The sequence below is a fragment of the Prionailurus viverrinus genome, chromosome A3, assembly GCF_022837055.1.
Source record: "Prionailurus viverrinus isolate Anna chromosome A3, UM_Priviv_1.0, whole genome shotgun sequence".
Lineage (NCBI taxonomy): Eukaryota > Metazoa > Chordata > Mammalia > Carnivora > Felidae > Prionailurus > Prionailurus viverrinus.
In genome coordinates this window covers 35,272,287-35,289,902 of record NC_062563.1, presented here as the reverse complement: position 1 = coordinate 35,289,902, position 17,616 = coordinate 35,272,287, and the positions used below count along the sequence as shown (strand labels likewise).

Sequence of the window (17,616 nt, the reverse complement as noted above, 5' to 3'; positions counted from 1 at the left end):
CTTGCCTGTAAGGAGACTCAAACAGTCTCAGGGGCTGAAGCAGTCATTTTTCTGAACCCTTCTAGCTCCAGTTGGTTTGATTAAACATTACTTGGGCTTCAAATAAATGTAGATGTTATTTAAAAGCCCTGTATGTCCTCCTGAAATAGATTTTATTTCCCAAAATTAAAGCCACATTCAAATGGCTCCAAATAAGATTAAAAACAATGTATTACTATTGTGTATTGAAGAGCAACTGACAAGGTAATGACACGGTGACATTTCTAGAACAGCTCTTCAGTAGCAAAGCAGACTTTAAAGATGCCAAATGCTTGCCCAATTCTGGTAAGGTCAACGGCCTTCAAATAATTGTTCTTTCATACGATGTGTGCTTTTACTGGATTATTTTAAAATGTGTTTGCTTCCATTGCTTATATAGAAACTGAAAAACATCCCTCACTCTCACAAAGCCCAGAGGCAATGGGAAGGAGATCAGAGGTCAGAGAAGTAGGATGTGAAGCAATTCCCAAGGGTTCATGTTGTATTTTATTTTAGCAAATGTCTCCAACTTCTAATTCAAGCCATATCAGCAGGCTGGGAAAAAGAGCAAAAACGGAGCTCCTTGAATGAAATTCCCTGCCCCTTTGTTAGACAAACCCTCGGATTCCACCCCCTCCCCCCACCCCGTGTCCACACTAATAAGTAAAATTGCTGAAAATCATTTGGGCCCATGTGTCTGCAATCAATTATTTTGTTTCTTAAGGGGTAAAGTTTGACCCAGCATATTTTAAAATGCTACAAGATTTCAGGCAAGTTTTTAAAGACACCAGGAAGAAGCAACAGCCTGACCCATGGAGGAGGAAAATGACATTCTCATTAGGCAAGAGAAGAGGACGTCCTTAAGTAATGAGATATGAACGCAGCTCCTGTCACAACTCAGCTCTGAATGCAGGTGCTGGGGGCTAACGTGCTGACCCGCCAAGCTTCACAAAGCTCTCAAAATAAGGGCGCTGGACATTTTACCAAGTATGTTCACAACTCTTTTACATTTTACCAAGTTACATTTTACCAAGTGATAGTTACATTTTACCAAGTATGTTCACAAACTCTCTAAGTTGGAAATCATAACTGAAATGCAGAGTGTGGAAAGTGGAGCTCAGAAAGCTTAGATTGTGTCAAATTATGGTTAAGAACTAGCACTTAAGCCTTTTGATTTTAAACTCTCACTGTCTGACCTTGATCCTCATGATGAAAGTTCCTTAAATTCAGTAAAACATTTTGCATATATATGGCCTCCAACCCAAATGAGGGAAAGTCATCTCTTCTTGGGATTGTATTTAATAAGATATTTTAATAAGAAGTACTTCAACCAAAACTAAGGACTACCTCCATAAAGGAGATGCCTATATTACTGTCAATATCCAACTTCTCATTTCAAATTCACCCCACACAGATCCTTGTTACTCCAGCTTCCAAATCAGGAGATATTTTTGGTTATCTAAAAGAAAATGGAATTCAAGTTTCTTGCATTTATTTTTAAATGTTTTCATAATTTCCACTTTAAAAAGATCACTGTTATCTTTAATGCTTAGCTCTGTTTTTAGAATCTTTTAAATGTGATAGAGAAAACTTAGTATTATCAAAACATCAAGATCTAACCACTTAGTCCATGACATTAGTTGGCCTACAGCGCTATTTTGGAGTATTTGTGGTGGGCATTTTAATAAAATTTATGTGGTTGCCTATGCTTTACTCAAATAAAATCACAAGTGTGACTAAGCCATGATAAATATTTTTATTTTTCTTCTGCCCTAATTGAAACCAACCCTCGAGGTAAAACGGGAAAGGAAATAGGATTCAATTATGGCCATTACATGAATGAGTTAAATCAGGTTTTTTGGACAAAACATCTGAAGTTTAAAAGACAGGAACACTTATCATTAAGGCATATGTTGGCCATCTATGTCACACACTCCCATGGCCAATTTTCTTTAAATAGTAAAAATAAGCTGTGCTCCATATGACCATTTCCTAACTATCAATTCTCTGTAAGTATTTTAAAATATGAAATCTATGTTAAATATTCTGTCCGAAATGACGTTTGAGAAGCTGGACTTTTAAGGCTTTACATGCAGTATCCTTATCTCGTTCCTGAGATTTCTCAATCTCTGTAGAATTTAACTTCTACCATCACCCTATAGTCAACTCATCCTGGTTTCCCACTTTTGTCCTCCATCCTTGTTTGTTCTCATTCTCCCTCCCGTGGTGATCCTGCAATATCACTGTTCTTTGGTCCTCTCCAGAATTCCACTCCTCATTTTCAGTTGCCTCCTACGACATCTCCACCAGCACTCCTAGCACTTTAGATGTCCTGATATGTCCCAGCTGAGCTCACTACTACAAAACGATTGCTTGCAAGAATGAGTCAAACTATCAAGATCCATGTAAGAGTAATCAACACAAAGATCTTCATGTTGGTTAAACAACAACAACAACAAGAACAACAAACCTACAGGACCAAATAAAAAAAAAAGCCGACATAAGAAACAACAGGTTTTGGCAAGGATACAGAGAAAAAAGAACCCTCATGCACTGTTGGTGGAAATGCAAACCAGTGAAGCCATTGTGGAAAATGGGTAAAAAGAGAACTACCCTTCAATCCAGTAACTGCACTATAGGTATTTATTCAAAGAATACAGAAACAGTAATTCAAAAAGATACATGCACCCCTATGTTTATAGCAGTATTATTTATAATAGCCAAATGCAGCTCAAGTGTCCATCTATTGATGAGTGGATAAAGAAGATGTGTGGGATGTGTGTGTGTGTGTGTGTGTGTGTGTGTGTGTGTGTGTGTGTCAGATGGAATATTATTCAGCCATAAAAAATAATGAAATCTTGCCTTTTGCAGTGACATAGATAGAGCTACAGAGTAAAATATTAAGCAAAATAAGTCAGTCAAAGAAAGACAAATACCATATGATTTCACTCATATGTGGAATTTAAGAGACAAAACAAATGAGCAAAGGGAAAAAGAGCGACATACCAAGAAACAGACTCTTAACTATAGAGAACTGATGGTCACCAGAGGGGGGTTGGGTAGAGGAATGGGTTAAATAGGTGATGGGGATTAAGGAGTGCACTTGTCATGATGAGGACTTAGGTAATGTAGGGAGTTGTTGAATCACTTTATTGTACACCTGAAACTAACATAACACTCTTTATTAAATAATGTATTAAAAACTTCTAAAAACTGGCTTTTTTATATGAAAACCATCTGAACTTTCAGTGAACGACAGTCTTCATGAGCTAATAGTAAAGAGGTCATTGTTTGTACCCTAATGGGATCTGGGAAAGACAAGAAATCAATGAATGGCTAGAACAATCTCAGCAAACTCTCTCAGATCCTGCCACTGCTTTGCACTATTTTGTAAATTCAATGTCACAATTTTAAGAAGCATATCAGCAAAACAGAGGAGTTGGTGAAGGAAGTCATGCCATTTAAGCAACAATTAATAAAAGAAGTTTCCAGAGATTTCAGAGTCAATCTAAGCTCTTCCTATAACTGGGTGGGAACAGAAGGCAAGAACCGGTGAACTGGGCTGAGTCCCACAGCCCTACTGATGAAGCTGGGAAAGAACAATGACCATGAACTGCTGGTCCAATACCAATGCAATCCCCATTCTGACAGATGGCATGTATTGAAACTCACTCATATGGAAGATGGAGTAATAGAGATATTCTGTGTTCATTCAGAGGAAAAACTATGTACCAAAGATTAGTGGTCTTAGGAAATAGGGACCCTCTTGCACTGTTGGTGGGAATGCAAACTGGTGCAGCCATTCTGGAAAACAGTGTGGAGGTTCCTCAAAACATTAAAAATAGAACTACCCTATGACCCAGCAATTGCACTACTAGGAATTTATCCAAAGGATACAGGAGTGCTGATTCATAGGGGCACGTGAACCCCAATGTTTATAGCAGTGCTTTCAACAATAGCCAAATTATGGAAAGAGCCTAAATGTCCATCAACTGATTAATGGATAAAGAAGATGTGGTTTATATATAAAATGGAATACTACTTGGCAATGAGAAAGAATGAAATTCTGCCATTTTCAGCAACATGGATGGAACTGGACAGTGTTATGCTAAGTGAAATAAGTCAGTCAGAGGAAGACAGGTATCATATGTTTTCATTCATATGTGGAACTTGAGAAATTTAACAGAAGACCATGGGGGAAGGGAAGGGGAAAAAATAGTTACAGAGAGAGAGGCACACCCTAAGAGATTCTTGAATACAGAGAACAAACTGAGGGTTGATGGGGGGTGGTAGGGGAGAAGGGAAAATGGGTGATGGGCATTGAGGAGAGCACTTGTTGGGGTGAGCACTGGGCATTGTATGTAAGCGATGAATTGCAGAAATCTACCCCCAAAACCAAGAGCACACTATATACACTGTATGTTAGTCAACTTGACAATAACTTATATTTTGAAAAAAAGGAATGTAACTTTAAATCAGTATCAGGAAAATTATTTAACAATGAAAAGTGTGAATTTTCAGGTTTCAGAGTAGACACTTCTCATCATCTAAGGACTGAGATGTCCCTCTGTTCTTAGAAGTTGTAAAAGGATTGTTGCACTGAGATGGAAATAAATGCCCTCTAGTGACTTTTCAGAAAATAAAGTAGGGTTAGTCCATCTCTAGATCTTATCAGCCCTTTTCCAGATTCTTCTCACCCAAAGTAGTCTGAGCATTCTCTCAACTGCAAGTATGCAGTGAAATGCTTTCTGATGTTTATTCTGTATACGAATATTGGTTAAAATTCAAGTGATAAACAGATACAGAATGATTGGGAAATGCTTGTACAATTTTGTATTTGCAAATAGTCTTGGAACTAATAAAAAACACAACTTTCTACTTAAACAGCCATCATCTTGTCTTTGACTTGTGAACTTGAAAGACTCTTGCAAGAGCCAAGCCATCAAAAAGACCACAGAAAGCAGTTTAGAAAACAATGATTCACAGTGACTACACTTAATTAAGACTTTTTCCACCCTAAACTAGAACAAAATATATTATAAAGCCCAAGCTACAGTCTTCTGATTTTGGTCATTTTTGGTCATTTGTATGCCAGTCTCTGGGAAACAAAGAATTTCAATTTCAGGATACTGGCCAACATTTCAATTTTGAGAAGGTGCAGTTTGTTTGCCAAACATCCATCACTTTAATTTTATAAACTGGTACGCTATTCTTACTCAACACTTGTCATAAAACCATTGCACACTGCTTTGCTAAGCAGCAGCTATGTGTGACGCCCAATTGTATTTTCAATATTAAATACCTGAAACTTATGGGTGAAATTTTCTATCTTGTTTACTTCTTTTAAACAGCATGGAGACTATTAGAATTATCAAGACAACTGGTACATCAGCAACAGGTAAATGACACTGGTGCAAAGGGAAAACATGTCTTTGAAAATTCTGTATCTGTTCTCTAGTTTAAATTATTCAAATCACTGTTTGGCTAAAGGGAAAGAAAAACACAAGGGATCTGAAGAAATGAGATAGAAGATAAACCATGAAATGCAGATAAATCGTGCATAGTCTCATTCAAGAAAGTTCCCCTCTCTTCTGCAGTTTATATCACAAAGTAATTTTATTAAGGTTTTATGGAAAGGTCACTATTGCATTTCTGCAATATTAAAAACTATTTTAGCATACAGAAATCCCACATGAGCCTGAAATATTAGTTCAAGACTAAGTTTATTAAGGTTTTGGCATGGTTCAATATTAACATTCTCCAAACATTACAACCATTTCAAATCAGATAAACAGTGGGATATAAAACCATGGTTCATAAAAATAAAATAGCATCATTACATATTAGTTCTTGAAGATTAGCTTTAAATATATTCTAAACCTGTGAAGCAGCTTATCAGAACAGTTCATTGTGCATTGACGCTTTCATTTCACAAAGGAATCAGCCACAAACACAGTTAAGGCCTGGGTAGCATTTATCAAAGTAAATTGGTATTTTTAAGACAAATTCTAATTTAAGTGCCAATAATAATGTGAGTTATCCTCCTAGTCCCTTCTGTCTCCTAATATTTTCATCTATGAATGCCTGATGATTAATCAGAGAAAGTCTTTTAGGTCTATACCTGAGTCAGGTGAGTCTGCTGCCTTAAGTTCTTTAACTCCTATATTTCAGGGAAGGTGTAAGGTTTATCTGATATAATCAAACAGCAGAAGCCTGTTCTCCAGCAGTGTGTGAAATTACTGTCAGAGTTTTTTGTTTTTTTTTTTAATAAAATATTCATTCGTAACTAACACATTGGAGAATGATGATGCTCCCTGGTAAGTGAAAAGCACTCCCTGAAATTTACAGAGCACCCACAGTTTCACCAGATGCCCCATAAGTAGAGTCATTTTTTGACTCCAGGCATAAGATTGAAGACATCACCTGGCCCACAGCTCTGTGCCCAGGAAGATGCTATGGAAGCATTCCTGGTTACATGAATATACAGATTCTAGTGATGGGAAGTGTATACACAGATGCTGAGGGCTCATGAAAACAACCTCTCACTGGACCTCAGGCCCTCCCTTCTATTTAGTTTCCTATAGATTTGAACAGTCGATCTGAATCCTCTCTCTGTAAAGTCATGACTCATGATGACCTCCTTCCCGTAGTCTTAAAGACTTGGGACTCTCACTGCATTTTGTGGCTGTGTTTTAAAGTAGATGTAGTACTCCAAGGTGCCTTCATAGTTCTCTGCAAAGCAGTAGATCATATTTCAAAGCTTAAATGATTGACTACAGAACTGACATTTCCCTTTATGGTCAAAAGAATGGAATAGTTCTCAGCTATTCTTAGGCAATGAGCACAAAGGCTTTAAGCCTGCAGAAATGGATGCTAAGGATGCAGAACCAGACACCAAAGAATCTCCCCTAAATGCTACCTTCCAAACTTAAATCAGCCTCTTCCCTCATAGCTGTAACATCCTCCCAATATGCCAAATAAGGACTCACTTCTGCAAAAGTTTTTTGAAGTGTGAGCGTTTATGGGCAGAGATACATACCAAATATGTTTATAGGTTACTGATATTTTCAGCCTACTTAATTATTAAATCCAAATGAAGGCAGCTGCGTCCAAAAAATACATAGTAAATGGGGTGGGAGGAGGGAAGAAGCTCGAAATCCTAAACTCCAGCCTATTTTTAGATATGCCTCAATACACACACCTACACAAGGGAGCTCACAATTACATGAGACACACGGACTCAGTCCAGTGGGCAAGAGTGCACTCAGAGAGGAAAAGACTAATTTTAAGACCGGATTCAACCAATTACCGTGAAACCAAAGGAGAATTCCACAAATCACTCTTCAAGAAATTTCCCCGTCTGAAGATGGTCATGCATGTCATTCTGAAGGGGTTCCCAAAGGTAGACAAGATGACATACATAGAAGACTCTGGGAACAATGCAGCTCCTTATATATTATTGAAGGAATTATTTCATAATAGACATGGATTCTATTAGCAGCCGTCAGCTGCTAGCAGAGCATTCTAGCCTCTGCCAACCCCTAAATTTTCTATGAATTCTAGGACTAGGAGGACTACATTGTGCAAAGGGACCGAAGATCAGGCTTTATGTACTGAGGGCCACTGCAAGTAAAAATGATAATTCAATTTTTTCTTTGACCAAAAATGCATACAACAGCCCAAAGCTAGTCACATGAAACCAGTAACTCAGTTCTAACCAAATTACCCTGGAAAGAAACGAGTATGTTCATAACAAGGCTGGTTTGGCTTGGTTAAAATAATTCCATGAGATTGACTGTAACTGTATTTCTAAATACTTCTAAAAAGTTGTCCATTGTTTATGTTTATTGTTACTGTTGTAATATTTTTTTTAAGTATTTCTACCACACTTAAGCACTCTTTGTGCTTGATGGTTTTCTTTATAGAAAATAAGTCTGCAAAAAACAAAGTATCTTCATGAGGGTTGTTTTTTCACCAAGAAAGTCAATGCCTACACCCCTCTGCATCATCCCATGTGAAGCCATATGACAGGAAGGCCATTTTAAGTTAGACAATTGCTTATTTTTATTTATAACATACAGTTAGTTGGGTTTTACTAAAACCATTTAAGTAGTCTAGACTTAGTCTAAAAACTATCCTTTCGAGAGCCTAAATTATAATACAGGCAATACATTAACATAGGACTCAGTTTTAGAAGGAATGTATCTCATAGAATTTTCTCAAGAACTAATAGCAAAAGAATGTATCTCAAGAATTAATAGCAAAAGCTACATAGTCTATTTGTCCTTAATCTATTTATTGCTGGTGGAAGACAGTATTTCCAACATATGTCCAAATATCATTATATGTATTTTCATAGATATTAATGATTTGCTAGCACACAGTCAATCTTGAAAGTAAATTTTTTTACACAGGTATGTGATGGATGAGAGGGAGAAAAAAAGATCATAGAATAGAAATACACATTTTCCCCCTTTGCCATTTCTGTCCCCAAGCCCATAGAATTCTCAAAGCCTTTGGTTTTCTATCCTTTGCTTATATGACTCCCCATCTTCCTCAGAATATGAGCCAGTCTGTGCACTGTGCTATAAGGCCCTCTATTATGTAGCCCTATACCACTCTCCTCCCTTCTCCTATTCCTTTCCCATGCTCACTTGACTCCAAACACACGGATTTTCTTCCTGTTCTTCATAGAGGCCATTCATAATTCTGTCTCAGGACCTTTGCATATACTGTTCCTCAGTTTGGACTGCTCTTCTGAGTATCTGCCTGGCTCTTTACATGCAGATCACTGTTCGCATGTCACTATATTTTTGTATATGCCTCTCATTTACAAAATAGCATACCACCCACTACCACCACCAGGATTTCTTTCCTTCTACCTGTTCTATTCTTCTACATAAAATACATCAACATCTGATATCTATTATTTAATATATTTTTTTATATCCTTCCAAAAGAGCAGAAACTTTATATATTTTATTTTCTGCTGCATCTGTCATATAAAACATGTGTGACATGAAGTTGGTGTTCAATATATACTTGTGTAGAATAAATAAATGCATTCCTCTTCTGACTTTGCTGCAATGAAGAAATTAACAGAGGAATCTGGTGGTCCAATATGTTGGTTGACTCTATGTTGGTGACTTGGGGAGGGAGAGCAAACAATTAAATGGGACATTAACAAAATGTAAAGGGAATAAATGAGGGTCCTAGGGTTAACTACAGCCTTCTGCCTCTTCTCCAAGGGACTGTGTTAGTTATTTCAGTGTAACCCTGCTGGACTAGACACTAACCAGAACTTGACAGTGGTAAGGCACAGCCTCCACACTTAGAAACCCAATCCAGCAGAGAAGAGGCAGATAGATAATTCAACACAAACTGTACAATATTTTGCAGGAATTTAGAGACAGGAGAAATAACCTCTACCATCATTTTGCTTCTGAAAATACAAACCACTTCATACAACTCTGACCTCCCACAAATCCATATCATTAGAAGACCCACCTCCGATCCCTGAAAGCCTGAAGATGGAAATTGATGGTGTCTCTGAATATGACCAACTCTCAAAGGCCTGAATGGATTTTTATGGAGTTAAAGGGTGAGGTCTAACTATCATTTGAGACAACCTAACACCTAATTGCACAAAACGTTTTACTCTACATCTCTTTCTGCATCCATGCAAGGGGCCACATGTCTAGTTCCAGCCAATGGGCTTTGACCAAAGAGGAGGCGTGACCCTTCTTGGCTCAAACATATATTACTCCCTCCTGAGCCACCATAGACTGTTTGCAAAAACAGTCACAAAGTCTTCCCTTCTCTGTATCCTGCCCCTTGGCAAGGTGACCCTGCAGCTTCTCCCAACAAGATGTGGAGATTTCTCCAAGCGGATCTTGGATCTGGGTTTGGCATATGACTCAGCTTTGCTGCAAATCAGACACATGAAAAGCACGTACAGCCCTTCCACACTGGGGTATTCTTTCTTGTTTCTCTTTGAAACTCAGAGACTATTATGTTAAAAGACTAAGAAAGCCTGCTGGAAGAGGAGAGGCCATATGGAGAGAAGCCTCCATCAAACCAGTTATCCTGTTTGACACTCCAAATAAATACATGATTGGGGCTATCCTAGACCATCCAGTCCTGGCTGAGCCAGCCAAGACTAGTAACACCTCCAAATGAATACACAAAATTGTGGAAAAGAACACAATTGTTTTTTAAATCCACAAAATTCTGGGGTAATCTGTTACATAGCAAATGCTAACTGATACACCTGCTAGACAAGGATGGGTGGGGTGAGAGTTGACTCTATATGGCTCTGGCAGTATGTGCACATTTTAGTTATATTATGTAAAAAAGCTATTTAAAAGGATTAAGAAGTTCTGAGGAAGAGTTAAAGGAATTCAGAAAAAAATCATAAGGGAGCAATAAGCTAGCAAAGCCATCCAGGATATGAGTAGAGGAGAATAATAATTTAAAGTCAGTTACCTATGATATTTAGCAAGGACTTAAAACTTTAGCAAGGACTTAAAGGACTTTAGCAACATCATTTTTCTGGATGACAGTAATTATCAGGAGCACAAATCTGTCCATTTTACCACAAACAACTTGACACAGTAAAGTCTGTATTTGGGGCACCTCGGTGGCTCAGTTGACTGGGCATCCTACTTCAGCTCAGGTCATGATCTCAAGGTTCGTGGGTTTGAGCCCTGCATCAGGCTCTGTGCTGACAGCAGCCTGGAGCCTGCTTTGGATTCTGTGTCTCCCTCTTTCTGCCCCTCCCCTGCTCACGCTTGCTCAAGCTCTCCCTCTCTCTCTCAAAAATAAACAAACATTAAAAAAAAGAAGTTTGTATCTTATCTTTGAATCTCCCCACCTGCTTCTCAAACCCCGTACCTAGCAGAGTGACTGGTATTTTAAGAGGCGAGATTAGAGACTCTTGAATAAGGAATGAATATGGAATGAGGGAAGGAAAGACTCAGTTATGCTATGTGATAACAAAGTGTGTGTCTACACTTCACTCCACATCCCTTTCCAGGTCAGCCTTTGCATTCTCCCAAATTGTTCTTATTTATGGCTCCCCTTCCATTCAGAGGAATAAGTAAGGCAATGGTTGTACGATAAGTAAGAATCATGAAGGTTCTGAGTTAGGGCACCTGGATGTTATAATAGCATTTTATAGCAAGGCCTGTAAAATAGTCATTTACAATATTTAGCCATATTTTTACTTCTGGATGTTTTACTTTTGTTTAACTCATATGGCATATATTTGTAAACTGGCACCCAAATAATATAGTTATGTAATATTTATTGAAATTTTTGAGTGTGTTTAATGCTTCAATACTTTAAACTAAATAAGTAATATTAACCATCTAACCATAGAGTTTTCCCAGGGACCCTAAATTTAACTCCTTCTCAATTTTACAAAATAATTCAGTTCCATATTTCCAACTAAACACAAGACTATCATTTTAAATATAAGAACCAACATGTTTTGAGCAAAATTAGGTAATACACTATTATGTGATAAACATAATATCGTAAAACATTTTAGAATTCGGTTTAGATATGTAGTTACTTCACAGTTCAGCTGACTTACTTTGACTCTCCTAGGCTGGAGTATTTTCATTCCATTATTTCAACCTAATATACCATGAATTGTTTTGAATGTGATAATGTGCATAGCCTACAAATATGACTCATAGACAGAAAAATATGGTTCCAAAATTTTACTTTACATGCCGAATATCACTTGGTTAATTTGAAGATTATTAATAGTCACATTTTCAAGGGTTTAACTTTATTTCCCATTGTGTTCAAAAATGTTTTCTCACATCGAATCTGTATCAATACTTTGTGTGACAGATGTTAGGATTGCATTCATTTTACAGCTAGGGAAACTAAGATCTGGGGCAATGAAATCATTTTTCCAAAGTCACAAAGCTATTAAATCATGAGGCCAATATCTGAATGAAGACCACCTCATCTCAGAGTGGAGAATTCTGCTTTCTCTCAAAACAAAAACAAAAACAAAAACAAAAACAAAACAAAACAAAACAAAAACCTAATAGAATGGCTCTTTTAAAAAGTGTAGTTTCTAAGACAGTTTGGAGCATGATTTAATATGGGAAATTCCAAAGAAACCTTCAAAGCAGCATCTATTATGAAAAATGTGGTATACTTTTTTTTTTTTTTGGGTCTCCTGGAACAGATGTTTCTTTGCCCTAAGCTAATAGTCTCCTTCCTGTCTCCTTCCTTTGCTGAATCGTAACTCGAGCAGGCCTTCAGGCACAGTTATTACAAACACACATCCAGCATACGGAATCACACTTCTGATACACCTGTGTCTGCTGGGATTTACAATGGAGTTAACATCTGGATTTACTGGACCACACTCGGTGAGGACTTTTGTCTGCCTCCATTTCAATGTTCTTCTCTTAGAGTGAACTTTCATGAAGATAAGTTGGGGCCAAAGATAAGGAGGGTCAACGAGGAGCAGGCCAGGACCACAGTATACAATGAATAAGTCACAAACACAAAGGTATTTGGTAACACTAAAAATCCAAGCAAGGCAGGCATTAGTTTTTTCCTCATTTTTCTTTCTGAGGAGAATGCTTTTCTGGTTTATAACTCCAACTAATGGGATGAAAAATCTCATTTTTCAAAAAAAAAATTAGGGCAGCATCTCACTCCCCTCCCTACCCATCCTACCTCCCCAGGTCAAAGAAGGGAGCAGAACATACTTGCCTTTTCACAGGTCTCCCTGCCTCCTTGTCCCAACTTGGGAATCCAATGTGAAGAGCCAATGTGTTGGCCCAAACTCTCCTGGAAAATGGGAGTAACCAAATGCCCCTGGGCCTGAAGATCACTGATCTCTTTCCTGGGGGCCCACTCAGATCAAACTTCTCAGGGGACATCCCCTAGTAGCTAATTAATCTTTACCCCCACCCCCACTCCTAGAAACTTCATAGCTCCCTGGTCTAGCCAGAGGGCTGATTTTTGTGTACATGAGTCTCTTGGTTCCTTCTGGCTCCTAGCAACCAAGTAAGTCAGTCCCCATCTCAGCCTCTTCTAAGTATCCTGGCTTTAACCATCTGCAAAATACAAAAGGTGCTAGCTGGCCAACAGCCAGTCTGTTTGTAGTGGAAAACGTGGAACAGCTTAGACCTCCAACAATAGGGTGAAGTCAAGTATGACAAAGCCACAGGACAGAACACTACAAGGCCATTAACGATGACGGTTTCAAAGAGCTTTTCATAACACAGGTAAATGCTGGGGTTTAAATGGAAGAATGTATCACACGGTTTCAACTACTCAAAAAGATGTACACAAACAAAATACAAAAGACTTGAAGGAAAATACTCAAGTGTCAACCAGAGTGAGGTTTCACTTGGGTGAAGGTTTCTTGCCAAGTTTTTTTTTTCCTTTTTATAATTTTATGCACCTTCTATATTTTTTAAATGATCACATCTTATTTGGATTTTTAAAAAAATCCTCCAGGGGCGCTTGGGTGGCTTAGGTGGTTAAGCGTTCAACTCTTGATTTTGGCTCAGGTCATGATCCCAGGGTTATGAGACTGAGTCCCATGTCAGACTCTGTGCTGGGCATGGAGCCTGTTTGGGATTCTCCCTCCAAGCCCTCGCTCCTTCTTCCCCTCCCCTGCTCTCTCAATAGATAGGTAGGTAGGTAGGTAGGTAGGTAGGTAGGTAGGTAGGTAGATAGAATAAAAACACATCAAAAATACTCCAATCTCCCTAAGGGATTACTAACATGATGATGGGCTCCCGGAAGCTGCTGAGTAAGACAACTGTTGATACTTCTGACATAGCTTTCATATCTCACAGTTCACCTTAATGTCTTGCTAGTCACTCATCTCTGTACTTTCTTCCCTATTTGTCTCTCTGCCTAAAATAAACCCCCTGTCCACTTATCTCCCCATTTTACAATCCTGTCTGGCTCAGATGTCACTTCCTCCTCCAAATGAGATCTCATTCTCTCTTCCCTTGAACCCACAACTTTTTACATGCACCTCTCCCAGGCAATGAAACTTTACACCTAGCACTGTAATTATTCCTAGCTCATGTCTAAGCCTGAAAGAAATTTTGGACACACAGGAAACTGAATCCATCTTTGCATACCCCACATGAAGTCTCACACATAGGGAGCATTCAATACTTACAAAGGAATATAAATGAAATAAACAGAAAAAAAATGATTAAGCAAAGTATTTAACTTTAGGTTTCATTTTATAATCTATCCTTAGAGATTTTCCCATTCTCTAGCCAAATGCCAAACTCCAGATTCTGGGGCCCACAATTTCATAAAGTCATCAGCCATCCTGCTTAAGGGAAGATATCTAGCATACAACATATCTGTTAGTTACATGCAACCATCAAGGAAGGAAATACAATCAAACTTTTTAACTAGATGGGGAACTCCATAGGGCAGGGCAGGGGCAGGGTCTGTGAACCTTTATCATTTTGGAGTCCTCCTGGTGCATGGTAAATTCTCAATACACACTTCTTAAATAAATGACAAGAAATGAATGAATGAGCTAAGAATCATTGGCTGAGATGCCCCACTACAGTCATATATGTATGGACGATGATCATTTTGCATGTTAGTTGCCAATGAAATCTCATAGCAATGACTGCATCAGATGACACTGGACCCCCAGTTCTCATCTTTGCTGGCTGCATCATCCTATGTAGCTCTCTCAAACTGCACGGGAGATTCCATACAACTGGAATTCTGCTTGCCTTGACCTTAAGCAAGTTTCTGTTCTCAGTGTCCAGATTTCCAAGAGAATAAGATGGAAACATTTGCTCTGAGTGTCTTGTGAGATTTAATTGAATAAAAATAGCATAAGGTTGCCTTCTAAGGCAATCATGCAGTCGTGTGCTAGAACAGTGGTACTGTTCCTGATTTGTTGAAGGAAAACATCACATATGTGGAAGAAAATTATCAACAGAAAAGAACTTCTGGAAAATAGTTTTATGGTTTCAAAACAGGAGTGCCTGGCCTACGTGCCTCTCAAGCCGTGGACTCCCACATAGGAAGGCTGTCCACAGTCATCTATCATGGCATTTGGGGTCCTTGACAGCTTCCTTCATCCTCTGCAGTGAATGGTGCTCTAAAGGAAACAAATATTGGAAGACTCACAAGGGAACTGGTCTAACCACACCAAAGACCCTCCCTGACACTCATCAACTATTAACAATCTCACCAGCAGTGGTCTTTTTGTAACTGTAATACAAGGTTAACAGTGGATACACTAGTAATTGGACCACTGTGGGAAATCTGGAATCAGAGGGCAGATGGTTTCATAGTGTGTGTCTTTCATCTGTTTTTGCCCTAATGATAAACCATAGCAGGGAAACTGCACGGGCTGAGACTAAGAACTCAGTGCTCCTACATTCTCAGGAAAAGAAACAAAGCTGCTCTTTTTAGAAAATCAAATTGTTGCTCACAAACCAAAACAGCAAAGTTCTCTTCTCTTCTGTTTTGTTCAGGCCTCTCCAGCTCATCTATGGAAATATCCCATGCTTTTTAAAAACTGGGCTGAGCGGTCATTCAATATTATGTTGCTAAGTAGTCCTTTCTAAGTTAAACATGTTTACCCTGCATAAAGGCTGAAATTTTGCTCAACTGGCTATATTCCATGACTAACAGAGTGAATTTACCTCTTCTCATGCATGGAAGAAAGAGCACAGTCACACAATAGGATCCCATGAAGAAGCTGGCTTCTAGGAGCTGAGTCCATGGCTTCTCAGGCTGCATACTGCATCCAGATCGTGAGCCTGTTAAAATGACCGGTCCCATGCAGCTGGCCTGGGGTGAGGACTAAAATACACATTTCTACAAGCTCCCTGGCGATCTCCATTCTGCCTGCTGGTCCATGGGCCATATTTTGACTAGCACAGAATTGGGATTTGGATCTTACTTTCTGGGATTGCTCCTTATCAAAGGACTAGACTGTGGCAGTGAACTAACTAGTGGCAGGGATAATGTGTATATTAAGATGGGAAGAAAGAATGAAGCTCAGGGAAAAAATTGAGCCAGGCTGGAGGTTTGACTCTACTAATTACATGACACTGGGCAACTCCCTGAATCTCCATTCTTTGTTCTGTAAAATGAGGCAAATGATCCTTCTTTCACAAAGCACAGAGAATGAAAAATACAAATACGGGGGTGCCTGGGTGGCTAAGTCAGTTAAGTGTCTGACTTCGGCTCAGGCCATAATCTCGTGGTTTGTGAGTTCGAGCCCCACATCGGGCTTTCTGTTGTTAGCACAGAGCCTGCTTCAGATCCTCTCTCTCCCTCTGCCCCTCCCCTGCTCACCCACTCTTTCAAAAATAAGGGAAAAAAAGGGAAAATACAAATATGTATATAGAGGCTTGACTCTAATAGGAACTTGTGACCTATTGTTTCCTGGCAGATCAGCAAAATCCATGTATTCCTCCCCTTCTGAGGCCCATACATACCCACATTCACCTGCCTCCCTTGCAGTTAGGTAGAGCAGTGCGATAGTGCTGGTCTGTGACATGAGAGTGGCAGTGATGAATGTCACACCTAGGCATGCCCATAAAATCCCCCTCCACACATTCATTCTCTATGCAATTTGCCTCTTCTATGTAGGTGGACATTATCCCCAGGAGGAACGTGGAAGCTAGATAATACAGATGTCAGAGCTCTCATCAGCCTCTATCCCTGAATAACTACAAACACATGGCAGCCCCAACCATTTCACCTGCCTTGTACTGTTAGATGAGCAGCAAAACAATAACATGAACCATACATGAGCCATTGTATATTTGTGGCCCTCTTTGTTAAAGCAGCTAGCCTAACTATGCAGTATCTCTCCCATATTTTTCCTTCCTTCCTTCCTCTTCCCTGCCTTCCTACTGCACTCTCCCTTGGAAGTGTCCCTCATGTATCCTAAATTACAGTGTTTTGGTTAAAAGCATAAACTCTGAGGGGGGACTGGGTAGTTCAGTGTGTTAAGCGTCCAGCTCTATATTTCAACTCAGGTCATGATCTCACAGTTCATGGTTTTGAGCTCTGCATCGGGCTCCATACTGGCAGTGTGGAGCCTGCTTGGGATTCTCTCTCTCTCCCTCTCTCTGCCCCTCCCCTGCTTGCTAAATAAATAAACTTAAAAAATAAATAAATAAAAGCACAAACTTTGAAATGGAAATACTAGGTCCAAAATCATTTCTATCCTTTCCTTGTACAGAATTGGACAAGGATGGCTAGATAAATTTCCCAACCCCACTCTCAACTATGGAAGAAGTAATCCTACCACTGCTTACCTCTTGGGAAGGTCACATGAGATCATGCAGATAGAGCAGTTAGCCCTTTACTTGGACAAAGTAAGCACTCCATAAACAGCTATCTCTCTTCTGTTCTTTGATTCTTTCTTCTGTTTTTCTTTTTATTCTCATCTGAATAGGGTCCCATTTTATAATATGCCACCTGCTTCCCCCACCCTGTAATGCTATGTCATAAGGACTTTCATAAATCATTGTCCATGTGGTTGATGTTAGCATTACCCATGGTATGGCACAACTCTAAAAGAACCTCCATTACATTTGAAGAGTT

The 17,616-nt window shown here is 39.0% G+C and overlaps 1 protein-coding gene across 11 annotated transcripts in view; it reads right to left on the bottom strand.

Annotated features, from left to right (window-relative positions):
- PLCB4 (phospholipase C beta 4) overlaps positions 1 to 17,616 on the bottom strand; it is a 426,835-nt gene that overhangs the window by 186,878 nt on the left and 222,341 nt on the right. The gene's annotated exons all lie outside the window — the stretch shown is intronic.